This window comes from Schistocerca serialis, unplaced genomic scaffold (assembly GCF_023864345.2).
Source record: "Schistocerca serialis cubense isolate TAMUIC-IGC-003099 unplaced genomic scaffold, iqSchSeri2.2 HiC_scaffold_1362, whole genome shotgun sequence".
NCBI lineage: Eukaryota > Metazoa > Arthropoda > Insecta > Orthoptera > Acrididae > Schistocerca > Schistocerca serialis.
In genome coordinates this window covers 417,758-435,007 of record NW_026047583.1, presented here as the reverse complement: position 1 = coordinate 435,007, position 17,250 = coordinate 417,758, and positions in this window count along the sequence as shown.

The window sequence follows — 17,250 nt, the reverse complement described above, 5'->3', positions numbered from 1 at the left end:
TTCAAAAAAATTCATTCATTGAGAGTTTCATGGGCAACTTTTACCTGCCCTGTTCCGTAGTAAGTTAAACGACTGACATGTGCATAAAATTATCAGCATTGAATTAGTAATCTATTGTTGTTTTATTTTAGTTTCAAATACATTTGTGTGTAGAATTTATCCTTTAATAATATTACTAAGTAATATGCTGTTTTCTTGATTTTCAAATTCTTTTCACTCTCGTCTGTAAATGGCTGCCTGTGCTCGCTCATAAGTCCTCTTTACGATATAACTGATTATTGATTCCATGCATGTACCTTGGGGAACTTTTCAGGTGCTGACTGACCAAACAAAAGTTATCGTATTCGATTGTAAAAATCGTCAGAACAATGACGTGTTCTATGTCGTCGTAGTTTTGGAAAAAAAAAGTCTTTCACTGCTGCTGATACAGTATGCAATACAGCAGCTCCTGGGTCGGAAGTCGTTGAATATCAAAATAAATTTTCACTTCCTACACAGTATGACACTTCGATGCGTAATTAATTTACACACTCACGAATTGAGAAAGTAAAATATTAGTTTTGGTTTGATAGATGACAGCTTACCACCAGTTACTGCGTGATAGTAATGCCCACAGAAGTACGTATCTAATTTTCTGTAAACGAACTAAAATATTGTCCTTTCTGCGATTATGAGCTTCCCTGAAACGTGAATGACGATTGGGATTTTCCGCACGGGGTCATAAACAGATTCCGTAATCCACACTTCCAGCTTGCCCTGGCCTCTGTCTGCCAGGCTAGTGTTCAGTGGACTGTCACGCCACCCAACTAGTGTGACATAGTCTGAGTACGTATTCAGCTAGGGAGACCTAAGTAAAAACTTCGTCTGGTTCAGGCAATCAATGAATTTATCATTCAAAAGCAATACTTGCTCCTACTTTATATTTTTCCCTGGAAATTTATCTAACATCCGCAGAGCACACTTTCGGATACAAAAGGTACGGTGAACGAGTGAAAATGAACGGTTCCCAGAAAGGAAGGATCAATACTGAACTAGTTCCCAAAAATGAACTAGTTTGCCTATCTTTAATAAACACTATTTAGTAATTCAGAACTGTGATTAAGATTTTTTCGCGAAATGATACAGAACTATTCAGATTTTGTACGGAGGGATGGACTCTAGAACTAAAGCATATCTATCAATAACTCTGAAGAAATGTATACTTCTCAGTTCGGTGCCAGCTTCGCAGCTGTTCAGAATTGTGATTTTTTTTTTCTTCAGAATAAGCCGGCCGGGGTGGCCGAGGGGTTCTAGGGGCTTCAGTATCGAACCGCGCGACCGCTATGGTCGCAGGTTTGAATCCTACCTCGGGCATGGAAGTGTGTGATGTCCTTAGGTTAGTTAGGTTTAAGTTGTTCTAAGTTCTAGGGGACTGGTGACCTCAGATGTTAAGTCCCATAGTGCTCAGAGCCATCTGAACCATTTTCAGAATATTCTTCAGAAATATCCTAATTTTGTACAAATAACTCAAGAACTTTGGCATATCAATCAATAACTGAGGAAAAAATATGTATATTTGTCGCAAGTCGGGTGCCAACACCACAAGTTGTGAAAATGGGTCCACCGTTATTGCTATTGTCTCATAAACTGCTTTCTGCAGAGGTAAATGTCATTAAGGAGGAGGAGGAGATTAGTGTTTAACGTCCCGTCGACAACGAGGTCATTAGAGACGGAGCACAAGCTCGGATTAGGGAAGGATGAGGAGGGAAAATCGGCCGTGCCCTTTCGAAGGAACCATCCCGGCATTTGCCTGAAGTGATCTAGGAAATCACGGAAAACCTAAATCAGGATGGCCAGACGCGGGATTGAACCGTCGTCCTCCCGAATGCGAGTCCAGTGTGCTAACCACTGCGCCGCCTCGCTCGGTGCTGTCATTAAGGTTTTATGTAAAAGTCTTGGGGAGCTACCCAGCTTTGTGATTCTAATTTTTTTCTCAAATTTAGCACTTGTTATTATTTTATTGCACAAGATTAAAATTTTCTCTATCACTATTTTCTCCGCGAAATTCTAAATAACTATTCAAGTTTTGTATAGGTAACTCCATAATTGTAGCATGTGTATGAACAATTCTGCAAAAATGTGTATTTCTCGAAAATCAGGTGCCAACTTCACACCGCTCTGGTCGGCGCCTCCCTGGCGTGGGCGGCGGCACTGCTGCAGGGCTGCCGACGCCTGTATCCCCACCCCTACCTAGCCACATCACCACGCAGCTCCTATACTCGCTCCCCTACTCCGCCTCCTTCGTCCATTCCGCTGTAATCGGCAGGCTAGCAGACCGGCTCCGCTCACGCATATGCTGATCCTGGTGGGTGGGGGATGGAGGTGATGGGGGAGGGGGTGGGCTACGTACGGGGCAATGCGCTGCCATCGCCACCTGTCGCGCGTGATTTCCCAGCCGCTGCAGTCTGGTCTGTACCTCCGGGCTCTGTCCGTTTTTCTTTTTTTTCTTTTTTTGTACTGCGTGATTCAACGCATTCTGCGCCTGCCAGTTCGCTACGTGCTCGGTGCACATTTTCATACTCTATGGCTCTCCCCGCAGATCACTGTTGTGGGCATTCGTAGTTCCCTTCACAAATGAAATCCAGAGATGGAGAGCATCACATTGTTCGCCTGATTCTTCTATCTTTTAGGGTCAGTGAAGAACTGTTGTAGGATTCGTTTCCGATTCTCTGCCTGGTACCAGAAGGCGCCATATAAATTGAACAGCCAAAAGATAGGGTGACTTGCCACCGCGATACTTAATGGTGCCTGGTGGTGTTAGCCGGTTCTGGGCTCTACAGTCTGGAGCCGAGCGACCGCTACGGTCGCAGGTTCGAATCCTGCCTCGAGCATGAATGTGTGTGACGTCCTTAGGTTGGTTAGGTTTAATTAGTTCTAAGTTCTAGGCGACTGATGACCTCAGAAGTTAAGTCGCATAGTGCTCAGAGCCATTTGAACCAACCTGGTGGTGTTAAAGCACATGACGCGGAGCAGAACGTACAGCAGCAGAACAGAGATGCAAGGGGAATCGTTCTAGCTACGATACGGGCCGAAAAAGAGGAAATCTACAGTACTAAATGTCATTGTTCAAGGTTGGTATCAAATTTCCTGAAAGTTCTTGATGGATTTACTTCATATTTTAACACTATATTCTAACGTTTGGACGGGCGTTATATATGAGTGCAAGAAATAAATGCTGTGCTATGGTATGAAAATGTGCTGGTTCGTCTTCTTTCTTACAGTCAGTTTCAACTAGGATAGCTGGGCGTTAAAGGTATTTGACAAACTGTTCCTCACGTATACAGGGTGTCACAAAAAGGTACGGCCAAACTTTCAGGAAACTTTCCTCACACACAAAGAAAGAATATATGTTATGTGGACATGTGTCCGGAAACGCTTACTTTACATGTTAGACCTCATTTTATTACTTGTCTTCAAATCACATTAATCATGGAATGGAAACACACAGCAACAGAACGTACCAGCGTGACTTCAAACACTTAGTTACAGAAAATGTTCAAAATGTCATCCGCCGGCCGGTGTGGCCGTGCGGTTCTAGGCGCTTCAGTCTGGAATCGCGTGACCGCTACGGTCGCAGGTTCGAATCCTGCCTCGGGCATGGATATGTGTGATGTCTTTAAGTTAGTTAGGTTTAAGTAGTTCTAAGTTCTAGGGGACTGATGACCACAGATGTTAAGTCCCATAGTGCTCAGAGCCAGCCAAAATGTCCTCCGTTAGCGAGGATACATGCATCCACCCTCCGTCGCATGGAATCCCTGATGCGCTGATGCAGCCCAGGAGAATGGCGTATTGTATAACAGCCGTTCACAATACGAGCACGAAGAGTCCATAAATTTGGTACCGGGGTTGCGTAGACAAGAGCTTTCAAATGCCCCCATAAATGACAGTAAAGAGGGTGGAGGTCAGGAGAGCGTGGAGGCCATGGAATTGGTCCGCCTCTACCAATCCATCGTTCACCGAATCTGTTGTTGAGAAGTGTACGAACACTTCGACTGAAATGTGCAGGAGCTCCATCGTGCGTGAACCACATGTTGTGTCGTACTTGTAAAGGCACATGTTCTAGCAGCACAGGTAGAACATCCCGTATGAAATCATGATAACGTGCTCCATTGAGCGTAGGTGGAAGAACATGAGGCCCAATCAAGACATCACCAACAATGCCTGCCCAATGAGTCACATGCCAACACAAGCACCGAAGTCAACATTACCTTCCTTCAATTGGGCCAACTGGGGGTGAATCGAGAAAGTACAGTACATACTGACGAATCTAAAATGAGCTCTAACATGGAAATTAATCGTTTCCGGACACATGTCCACTTAACATCTTTTCTTTATTTGTGTGTGAGGAATATTTCCTGAAAGTTTGGCCATACCTTTTTGTAACACCCTGTATACCCTTTCTCCTCATATATGATTATAAACAAACATTTTATGCACAACTGTCTGGTATTTGTTTTCTACCTCGCAATCGATTTTGACAGAGGACAGAAAGATTATAATTATGGGTTATCGGCTTATTATTGGAATACTACTATAGAATCTGAATCGCCTGTAACTTTGTAATCCCGTGTGTTTATACATTAAAACTACGCAAATACTGACAGTGAAGCTACTGTTATCACGGATCCAAATATGATTAGGATTTCACGTCCCATCGATATAGAGCCAACTACAGACAGAGCACAAGCTCGTTATGTTAAAAAAAAAAAAAGAGATAAAAGAGAAGGAAAAGACTCCGGCGGAACAGGCCACGAAGACCCAACGATACTGCCTGGCCGCCATGTCATCCTCAGCCCACAGACGTCACTGGATGCGGATATCGAGGGTCACGTGGTCAGCACACCGCCTTACGTCAGTTTACGAGAGCGCTTTGTGTTTCAAGGATGGGGAAATAAATCGGCAGTCCTCTTTAACAGGATCCATCCAGGTATTTGCTCGAAGTAATACAGAAAATCAAGGAAAGCCGAAATCGGGATGGCTGGACGTTATTTGAACCGTCCTCATCTTGAATGCAATCCAAATCCAGTGTGGCAACTGGAGTATAATCAACGGCCGCACCGTGGCGTACAGCGTTTCGCAGCCTGGGATCGGACGGCGTTCATCTTATGCTCGAAAGACGGCGGCACCACTGCCGCTCAACAGGCCAGTCGCGACCAGCCAGCGGCAACCGCAGTAACGCCAGCCGGCGCGCGGACGGAAAATACCAGCCTACTGACTACGGGCCAGTCGCGCCACGTCGCGGGCTCACCGGCGGCCTGTGTACTCCTGCGCGCCCGCCCGGACTAGTCAGGAGCGCACGCCCCGCCGCGGACGCCAGAGCCAAGTCCGGCTGCAGTCTCGCGCAGTGTCTGGACTCACCGCTTGTAACTGCGGACATATGCCGCCCTGAAGCGACGGTGTTGTATGATTCCGTCTGACAGTGTTTCTATTCATGTCTTATGTGAAACTTCCTGGCAGATTAAAACTGTGTGCCGGACCGAGACTCGAACTCGGGACCTTTGCGGGCAAGTGCTCTACCGACTGAGGTACCCAAGCACAACTCATGCCCCATCCTCACAGCTTTAATTCCGCCAGTACCTCGTCTCCTATCTTCCAAATTTCACAGAAGCTCTCCTGCGAACCTTGCAGAACTAGCACTCCTGGAAGAAAGGATATTGTGGAGACATGGCTTAGCCACAGCCCGGGGGATGTTTCTACGAGGGGCGTTCAGAAAGTAAGCTCCGATCGGTCGCGAAATGGAAACGACTATGAAAATGCGATAAAGCTTTGCACAGATGTGTTGGGTAGTGTCTCTAGTATAACTCCAGTTAGCATCACGTCGCTCTTCTCATTTCTGAGCTCGCAGTGAGTGCGTAAAGATGTCTAGAAAATAGTGTCTGCCGCCAAGTACGAGGGCCTGGTGAGAAATTTCGCCTGAAGCTATGCAGCTAACATTACATAACTGTCGTGCTGTTTCTTCTTGAAGCCAATTCTCAGCCGCATTCTGCAGGGGCAATGAAGATCCTCCTGCATCGTTTTCAAATGGAAATGTGAGATTACCCACAATACAGTCCGCAATTGCCTCCCCCTGAGTTTCATCTCCGGTCACATGAACCGCTGTCTTTGAAGACAACATTTTGACACAGACAACGAGGTGTAGGCCAGCGTGGAGAATTGGCGGAAAGCACTGGCGGCTGCCTTCTATGATGAGGCTATTGAAAAGTTGGTACAACGCTATGACAAAAGTCTAAGTCAGAACGGCGACTACGTAGAGAAGTAGCTGAAAGGTGTAGCTAATTGTTACAAGTAAAACATTTCTGATGTTCACTGTGGTTTCAACTTGGCAATCAATCGGAGCTTACTTTCTGAACAGGCCTCGTAGAATGAGTTTGTTTCAGAGATCCAGTAGTTGGACAAACGTGTCTCGTATCTCTTATATCGATGATTTCAGACGACTTACCGGTGTATTTCAAGCGACTTCATTTCCAACCCAAACTTTCGTTTCGCAATAACTATAAGCAAGCTTCAAAGTTAAAGAGTGGGGGAGGGAGGAACTGGACACAGAGAGCGGGAAGGCGGAGATGGACAAAGAGAGGGCGGAAGAGGAGGAGGAAAAGGTGGAGATACAAAGGGGGAGGAAGAGCTGGAATATGAGAGTGCGTAGGAGGTGATGGACAGAAAGAGGGGGCAGAAGGATATTAGGATGTATATGCAGTTCCCGTAGACATTTAGCAATTCCGAAGCATTGGCGGTATGCTGCCATGAGTGACCACACCCCACGCATGGCTTACCACCTCATACTTTGCCGTGTATCTCGTGGCTCACACGTTGAATTATCTACGGTCGTGTCAAAATGCTCACTAAAGTGTACATTCCTGACGATGCGAAGCCACCAGTTACATTCTCATTTTATGTTCATGACGACATGTTCTTCTTGCAGTAAAAATCGGCTGTGTGTGTGTGTGTGTGTGTGTGTGTGTGTAGATACACAGGACACATTTCAGTGGGGAAAATAAAACTACTCTGGAAGATAAGTCATGCGTCTGTAGATAGATAAGCCAACCTACATCATTTGCTTTTCGGGGGAAGATGTAAGTTGGGCTGCCTGTTTGTAGGTGCATGGAAATATTTACGAAGAAAAGAAGGAAAGAGGGTTAGAATTTAAGGTCCCATCGACAACGAGATCACTAGAGAAGGAGGAAAAGCTGCAATCGGGAAAGGACGGGGAAGGAACTCTGCCGTGCCCTCACAAAGGAACCATTCCAGCGTTTGGCTCAAGCGATTTAAGGAAACTCCTAAATGTGGATTCATCCTCCTGAATGCGACACCAGTGTTGACTACTCCACTATCTCACTCGGTAATATTTTCCAGACAAGTTTTATTTTGACAACACCGTATATCAGAAAGGCTGCTTCTTTAGCGTTATTTGCAGTACACGGAGTAGCTCAGGCTGAGACAATATTGCTAGTCATCCCTTACATCTTGAATTTCCTATGCGATAAATTTTTCCCTGCGTTCGATAAACTGACGAGGATACTGGTTGTGCAAGTCTGCCATTGGCTATTTAGCAAAGGCTGTATCTCAAAGATCATTTTGCCATCGTTCCGGAAATTTGTGCCACGAAGTGGCTTCTTCACGCGAGTAACGAGGTACGAGTCCATGGGAGTATTCTTAGGAGAATATGCGCCTGAGACAATTTCACAACCCAAAGAAGCAGCACGTTTGACTGTGTCCCATATGAGGTGATCTGGAGCTTCGTCATGCAGCTAAACATCCTCTTAGAACGCTTCATGCGACAACACTTGGCCATAACAGTTCCCCTCACCACGAGATTTTGGTAGTGAGGCCATAAATGATTTGGCGCATAGGGTATGCAGAAATCTGCTGCTGTTTTCTGATGATGCCGTAGTGTACGATAAGGTTAGGAGACTGTAGGAAGATACGAGACGACTCAGACAAAATTCTCAGTTTGTGTGATGAATGGTAGCTAGCCCTAAATGCGGAAAATTGTAAGTTAATGCAGATGAGTAGCAAGATCAAACCCGTAATGTGCGGATACAGTGTTACTAGTGTCCTGCTTGACACAGTCAACTCGTTTAAATATCTGGGCGTTGCAAAGCGGTATGTGGTGGAAGGAGCCTGTGGGATATGTGATAGGGAAGGCGAATGGTCGACTTCGGTTTATTGGAAGAATTTTAGGAGACCGCAGATAGGACGCTGGTGCGACCAAGTCTTGGATACTGCTCGAGTGCTTGGGATCCGTACCAGGTCTGATTGAAGGAAGACATCGAAGCAGTTCAGAGCCGCCCTGCTGGATTTGTTACGGGTAGATTCTAACAACACTTAAGTGTTATGTAGATGCTTCAGGAACTCAAACGAGAATCCCTGTAGGGAAGGCGACTTTCTTTCCGAGAAACGCGATTGAGAAAATTTAGAGAACGGCATTTGAAGCTGACTGCCGAACGATTCTACTGCCGCCAACATACACTGCGCGTAAGAACAACGAAGATAAGATACGAGAAATTAGGGCTCACAGGGAGGCATAGAAACAATCGCTTTTACGTTGCTGTATTTGCGGGTGGAATAGGAGGGGAAATGACAAGTACCCTCCGCCACACCCATAAGGTGGCTTGTGGAGTGTTATGTAGATGTAGATCATGCGACTATTTTCTTCCTTAGGATTAATATCTGTTAGTACCAAAGCATGATAGTCTCAAAGACACTCACTACTGCCTTGTACGACGGGGGACGAGTTTTGGCTTGTTTCGGTGGTGCCGAATGCACTCACTTACATTGCTTGCTTTGTCCTTTAGCTCGAGATTATTGGCACGCATGCAACAGGATCCGCTACCTAATATGTTCTAAAACACTGTGCGTGACAACGGGATTCTTTCGGGGTTCATACTTAACGTTCTATTCTCAGAGGAAGTTAGGGTCAAGTGTTTTGGATAGCTCTTGACCTAGGGACCACTTACACACCCAACAGAATGATCGTCTTAGTGTCAGCATGCTACATTACAGAGTCAAAGAATGAATGTTACACACTTCCTCCTGCCTAAGGGAATGGAGCAAACCCGTTGATCTTTTTTGCATTTGATGTTATCTACGGTGGGTCTTAATGGACTTATAGAGACACCATTAGTTCGTTGGTGGCTCCTTAGAATATACCAAAAGATGTTTTCCTTCCCATTATTTCGTGTCTACACCAAGTCACGGATTCCAGGGCTCTTATGCACAGCAAATAGCTGTAATTTTTCGATACATTCCTAAGATCCCTACCTGTAGCAAACGTGGAAGTTATCCTGATATCTTTATCCGTTATCAAGATAAAGAGGCTCAAATTTAACCTACTTGTGCACACAAAATACACACATAATATCCGGAGCCGGCCAGAGTGACCGAGTGGTTCTAGGCGCTACAGTCTCGAACGCGAAACCGCTACGGTCGCAGGTTGGAAACCTGCCTCGGGCAGGGATGTGTGTGATGTCCTTAGGTTAGTTAGGTTTAAGTAGTTCTAAGTTCTAGGGGACTGATGACCTCAGCAGTTAAGTCCCATAGTGCTCAGAGCAATAATATCCCGTGTGGGGTGAAAATACGGTTCATAAAGTGACGTAGAACTGAGGAATATGCTGTAAGTAGACAATCATCAGGAAGATTCTGGCAGCACCATTTTGGGGTACTAAAGCACATGAAAAATTATTGTGCGTGTGAAACCCGGTTGAGGACTAAAACTAGTTTTGCCGTATTTCGATTTCATATAAATAAACTATCAGAATTTTACTGATCCATAAAGCTGTTGTCACGTGAGCTACATGCTGTCCTGCGGCAGGAAAAATAAGACATAGCAGAAAAATGCATCTATCGAGACACCAAAACAGGTAATATGCACATGTTTAAAAGACGCTGATTGAAAAATGTGGTTGCGGCCACCTCATTCGAGCTTATCGACGAATTAAAAAGGTTTTCCAAAAGTTTTGGCATGCAAGCATATTCGTGGGATATTATGTTGAGAGAGAAGGAGACAATGACAGTGGGAGAAAGACGAAAATTAATACAGACAGGAAGACGGTAGACACTGTTTGTAGTATAGAAAAGGCGAAAGAAAGAATAATAGCGTGAGAGAAAGAGAGGGACGCACTGGCAGTAGCATTAAGAGGGAGAAATAGGGAGACAGTGAGAGTGAAAGGAGACAGTGGTTGTAGGACAGGACGACTGGGACTGGGACTGTGGTTGTGAGACAGGAGACAGTGATTGATAGAGAGAGAAAGAGATAATAAGTTGAACTGAATGAGTGAGTGAGAATGAGAATGGGCAAGTGGAAGTAGAGCGACTCAAAGTGACGGACCAGTAGGTGCGAGCGAGATACAGTTAGCGGAGCTTGTGGGAGTGCGAGGTGAGTTGCATGTTCTTTTTTTTTTTTTTTTTAAACAAAAAAAGGAAGGTTCACACGCCACAATTTTTGGGAAAATATTTAAAGTTGATGAGGAAGGTAAAATGGGGCAATGAAACTACGATTTTCACTGTCTTTGAAACAGGGTCGTATTTGTCATTTTTGTGCCCCGAAAGCAGCGTTTTTCCGCTGGTAATCATACGCCCAGCACTCCACCACGCAGATTTGGTGGCTTAAGCAGTCACCTGGATTGGCCTGTCCCAGCTGTTATGTTTATGCTGCTGTCTCTGTTAGCCAGTTCTTGAATTAGTGTGAGCGAGCATGGAACTAATTGCGCAGCGACATTTGTCGCGTTGAAAATGTCGTGCAAGATGTTGAAAACTGACACATGACTGATTTTCCCATTTTCCACTATCGTGGTACACTGGTAGTCGAGCACCAGACCCCCAAGTTTACTAGCGATTCCCGGTTTTCCACAAAGACATGATCTTCCATCTTGTTCCCCATCGCCCAGATTGTCTGACCGCTATGGACACGTATGAACCATCAAACCATTGTGTCATTTAAATAGCGAATCGTTGCGACAAGTTCGATGAACTCGTCATGGGTTGTTGCGGCGATGATAGAATTAAATTGCTAAACGTATCCTGCTTCATTTATGAGCTCTCTAGGCGTACTCCGGTAGTGTGGCGTGGCCATTTCAGTGTGTAACAAGATTACAGACATCCACCTGGAAAATTAAGTAATTGCTTCACTTTATTTCTGAGATGATAGTTGAATATTTATGGCTACCCATCGCACCGTAAGACCAAAGCCGGCCGAGGTAGCCGAGCGGTTCTAGGCGCTACAGTCTGGAACCGCGCGACCGCTACGGTCGGAGGTTCGAATCCTGCCACGGGTGTGGATGTGTGTGATGTCCTTGAATGGTTAGGTTTAAGTAGTTCTAAGTTCCATAGTGCTCAGAGACATTTTTTTTGTAAGACCAAAACAGCGTACAATTAGTACGCTGGAAAGAAAGTAGTAAAGATTTATGATGAAATTATAATAACAGCTGACGGATTTCCACGCTTAGCACATGTGAAAGAAACGATCGGATGGAAGTTTAAAATGACGAACAGGAGTGTGAAAGCCCTGGAATTCAGAGGCGTCAACTGAACTCCGTACTCAGATGTAAATGTCGCCATGTGCCTTAAATGAAAACGATGGTGTTGCAAGTAACAATTTACGTAAGTGAAAACAACGTTAACACTTCAAATGTTGACGGTTTTCGAGTGAGCAATAGAAAGGTGGTTGCGGAGCGTAAAGACGATGGACACCCAAGCAAACTTGTGGATAAAGAAATGGAATTGTGTTAATACGTCCATTGGTTAGTTTCCGTCAACGTTAAAGCACGCTGGCACTGCTAAACTAGTCGTCAATTGCTCTGAAACCAAGCAACACCAATAATATGAATTAGCGCTTATACACACAGAAAACCGGACAAGACCTAGTAGGACTCATCCTATGAGGTTTTTGTGCAAACTTAATTATGTATACAACTACTGTAATAATAATTTCTTGTGACTAAATGGTTTGGTGCACGTGTTTCTATTGTACGCCATTTCGGCGATTTGTGGGTCCCTAACCTGGGGGACCTGCAGTTTAGCGCGGAATCCGAACCGCACGTTGTTCCTGGAGGCTCCTCACATTGTTGAGAGGTGGAAGCTGGTTTAAAATAAAGACGGAAATCAACCAAGATTCGATCCTGCGACGTCTCGGTTTTCTGGCACGCTCTTTTGAGCTAGCTCACCATGTCCGAAATGTACTCGTATATAGAAATACTCGTATATGTATGGTTTAAGTGAGTTTGCATAAAAATACGTGACCTATATGATTTTACCTTTTGATTGCATTGATTTACAAGTAAATATTATTTACACCCCCAAGTGACTGTGGAGCGTAGTATTTGATATAAATTTCAACTTGTCACCTCAACCCATTCCTGAGAAAAAGGAATCTTACCAGATAGACAGACCGATGGACAACAAATGAAAGAAGTGTTAATTATAAATTAACAACTTTCATATTTTTTCTCCTTTACTTTTACTGTGAATCTGTGCTTCTTGCCAGATTGTATGATACCACATCAACGGGAAGTCCCGTACAGCTTTTGCTGAGTGAGTCTGGAAGTATCGAAATGTGTCGCATAAATGGCGTTTCTTTAGATATCGTGGCGAACATACGAGGGCCGTTCAGATAGTAACCTCCGGTTGATTTAAAAAAATACACCAAGTTAAATAAAAATATTTTAATATATACATCTTACAACTACATCTTTGCACTATTTTTCTACATAGTCTCCATAGCGATTGAGACACTTATCGTATCTCTTCACAAGCTTTGAAATTCCTTCTGCACAAAAATCACCCGCTTGTGCCTGTAGCCAGCCTGTGACCGCATCTTTGAGCTCTTCGTCGTCATCAAACCGCTGTGACCCGAGCCATTTCTTCAAATGCATGAAGAGGTGATAATCACTTGGCGCCAGGTCTGGGCTGTAAGGTGGATGGTTGATAACGTCCCACTTGAAGGACTCAAGAAGGGCCGTTGTTCTGCGAGCAGAGTGAGGACGGGCGTTATCGTGCAAAAAAACGATACCGGAAGTCAGCATACCACGGCGTTTGTTCTGTATAGCCCGTCGTAACTTTTTTATTGTTTCACAGTACACGTCTTGATTAATGGTCGTACCACGTTCCATGAATTCAACCAACAACACCCCTTTGGCATCCCAAAACACCGTTGCCATCAGTTTTCTGGCAGAAAAATCTTGCGAGGCTTTTTTTGGTTTGGTAGGCGAATTTGAATGTGCCCACATCTTTGATTGTTCTTTTGTCTCAGGGTTCACGTACTTAATCCAGGTTTCGTCACCGGTCACGATTCTATTTAACAATGGTTCTCCTTCGTCCTCATAACGTGACAGAAAGTCTAATGCAGAGGCCATTCTTTGAGTTTTGTGGTGGTCGGTAAGAATTTTGGGCACCCATCGTGCACAGAACTTACGGTAACCCAATCTCGCTGTCACTATGTCGTACAAGAGAGTCTTAGAAATCTGTGGAAAACCAATAGACAACACCAACATTGAGAAACGTCGATTTTCACGAACTTTTGCATCAACTGTCTGAACGAGTTCGTCAGTCACCAATGATGGTCTACCACTCCTCTCTTCATCATGAACGTTTTCCCGTCCACTTTTAAATAAACGTACCCATTCACGGACAACTCTTGGTCCGTACACGGCACAAAGCTCACGATGAATAGCTGCTGCAGAATATCTTTTGGCTGTAAAAAACCTTATGACAGCACGCACTTCACATTTGGCGAGGTTTTCTATTGCAGCACACATTTCAAACTGCCACAAAAACTAAACTAGCGCAGGTACGACGTTCACTCGACCACGGCTTGATGCCGACTGACCTGTTGAGTGCGTGAACGCACAGATGGCGTCGCTACTCCCCCCACAACCCGCACTGTGACCAATCGGAGGTTACTTTCCGAACCGCCCTCGTATTTTAAGATAAACAGCATTTGAATAGTAAAAAGAGACAAGTAGCAGTTGGTTTCGTAACTGCAACTACTGTTCTGGATCGAGAAATATCTTCATTGATAACAGGCTTTAGCAAAAAAATAAAAGGAAAATGTTTGCGTAAAAGGATAATGCATAAGTAGGAAAATACCAATAGAAATTAAATATTCTGGAAGACTGAAACGATGTATCGCATAGGGACGTGAACCTGCAATGTTGCCTCTCACGGTATGGATAGTTTTCCGAAGAGAGGGGGTAAGATGAACAGCAACACAATAAAAAAAGAGGAACTGATTGTATAAAAAGTAAATTATGTGAAGTTGAGAAAGTTAAATAAGGCAGTGAGACGCTGAATGTAATAGATGAATTTTATTGATTGTACTGCAAAAATAAACAATGATGAACGAAGTAGGGAGGATATAAAATGCACACTGACAGTAGCAAGAAAATGGAAAAGAGAAATTTGTTAACATCGAATATAAGTCTAAACTTTAGAAAGGTATTTGTCTGTTGTAAGATCTTCTACGGATTTGAAATGTGGAAAATGACTATTTCCGACAACAAGGAAACAGAATCTTTTGGTATATGGTGCATCACGAGAATAGTGAAGATTGCATGGATTGATAGGTTAACTAATGAGGAGCTACTGAACCAAATTTGGACGAATTGAAATATTTGCCGTAAGTTCGCAAGCAAACATGGCTTGACAGTACATATTCTGACACATCACTGCATCGTTAATTTGATGAAGGACGTAATTGTGGGAATAAAACATGTGAAAGGAAACCAAAGCGTGACTACACTAACGGGGTTCAAATGAATTTAGGTTGCAATAGCAATGGAAAGATGAAGAGGATTGCGCAGGATCAACTCTTCAGAGTGAAGACCACAACAACAGAATGATTTACTGCAATTTCGTGAATCTCAACGTCTGTCATTGAATTTTCAAAATGTTTCAAGTAGAGAGGAGAGAAAAAATTGAGTGTTTCTTGTTCCGGGAATATGATCTGTATATAGTCAGCCAGTAACATGAGGAAGGGGTACTGATTTGTCCTAATGTATCAACCAGGAAACCAAGTTCTGATCTTTGCACACCTTAGGGCAGCGTTTCCTACGTGATACTGACGTCATATACCCTCAAGCACCGACGTAAAATTCGGTTAGTTATAATTTTTTCGTATTGTGTCCAGAATACATTAGAGTTTCGTGGGACGGTGAATTTACTTAATGCTAAAGCGAAAGCTGTTCTGGAAGTATCGTCCTTACCTTACTCGCAGAAAGATTCATTTTATGAATAGTTATGATGTAAATTTTCGTAATAGTTTTTCGTTACAACGGTCCTCATAAGACGCATTAGTTAATTCATCCCAAGTGATAATTTCACCGATACCGATATCGCCAGCAGTGCATAAAATTATGAATCCATTTCTTATCACTTGCCAAGCAAATTGGAGTATCTTTTAATAACATGACGTCTCGCGAAGATAGTCACCTTTCTTTCATTTTGTGCTGGATTCTGTGACATCATTAGTTTACTCTGCCACTCACATGGCTGGCACCATGTCCCGTAAGGGTACTATTAAAAAAATTGTGAGTCCAGTTTGTTAGAAACAGCGAGGCAAATTTCTCCTGCAGTAATTTTTTCTTGTTATAATTTCGTTGCGACGACCTCCGTGCCGGTTTAGATCTCATTGTTCTCTAATTGCCAATTAAATATTTCATTGCAACGAGAAAACACCATTCTTATGAGAAATAGTAAAATATCATAGCACAACAGAAGTGCACTCTCCAGTTTATGCACTGTCTCCTCGTTTTGGATTCTCATTAAGCGATAACAAGAGTGATGCGTAGGAAGTGATTTCAATGAAGAAAAAGAAATTGGATCACTGGCACTGCCTACTTAAACGATTGGATTTCAGTCCGTGTATGTGTCAGATGCTTACAGCAATTAAGCTTCTTTTGAAACGTACAGAATACATCTTTTCTCACGAAAATACTGTTGTGATGAAATCAGAAACTCGATCTCTCAGACCATAATGTCCTGGCGAGTATTTTATTGAAGAAGTAGACTAAATCTCTAACTACAGCAGTGTGTAAATATTCATGCTTTCCAATATAATGTAAAGTACTTACATTTCTGTATGTTATAGACAGTTTTCATTCCCTCAAGTATAAGATCTGAAACAATCTGAAGTGGTGTAAACGTTCTATCGTGGCAGAAGTACGAGAGTGGCATTACCTAAGCTCCATATGAAGTCACTTCCATTGCATCAGTCATACGCCTACATACAGCCCACCCGCCTAGCCGCACGGTCTAACGTGCTACTTCCCGAGCGGGAAGGCGTTCTGGTCCCCGGTTCGAATCCGCCCTGCGGATTAGTGTCGAAGTCCGATGTGACGGCGAGCCTGTGGATGGTATTAAGGCGGTTTTCCATCTGCCTCGATGAATGCGGGTTGCTTCCCCTTATTCCGTCACAGTTATATTATGTCGGCGATTGATGTGCAACCACTGTCTTCAGGTACGCGTACACCATAATTACTCTATCACGCAAACATTTGGGGCTACACTCGTCTGATATGAGACATTCCCAGGGTGGGGTCCACTGGGGGCCGAAACCCACAATAACCCTGGGTTCGGTGTGGGGTGGCGGTTGGGTGGATGGACGGCTGTGGCCTGTTGTGGGGTTGTGGACCACAGCGGGCTAAGGCAGGACGAGGCCTCTCCGTCGTTTATAGGTCCCCGTTTCAATACAGACACACAATACACAATACACACACACCTACATACTAAACAACAGATGATTCGTGACAAAACTAATACATTTTTGCGGCTTCTCCTATGTAACGAAAGATCAAAAATCACCACATCACAAGTAGCGCTAGAAGCACACTGGAAATATTGCTACTCATCCCTGTAGCCAATGTGAAAAATTTGGGACAAAGTTTTCTGATGTTTTGTACAAGTGTGATTCATAAAGGTAAAGGCCACAGACAGTACTGTATCGTGAACAGAAATCTCTCTTCTGATCCTGGTACAAACAAAATATATATAAATATGCGACAGTTGATCGTTAAACAGTGAAACTTTGAAAATATTACAATTCCGACGCTAGTTACAAAAGTGATAGTTGTTCTATAGTTATTGTGCTTGTTACCACATCCTCTGGTTGGAAGATTTGTGTAATAATTCTGGCCGCACACACTAATGGTTTCCTGCTGCAGTGTGGCCAACAGATAATGTTGCGTCCTGCATTAAAACTAAGGACCTAAGTTAGCCACAGAA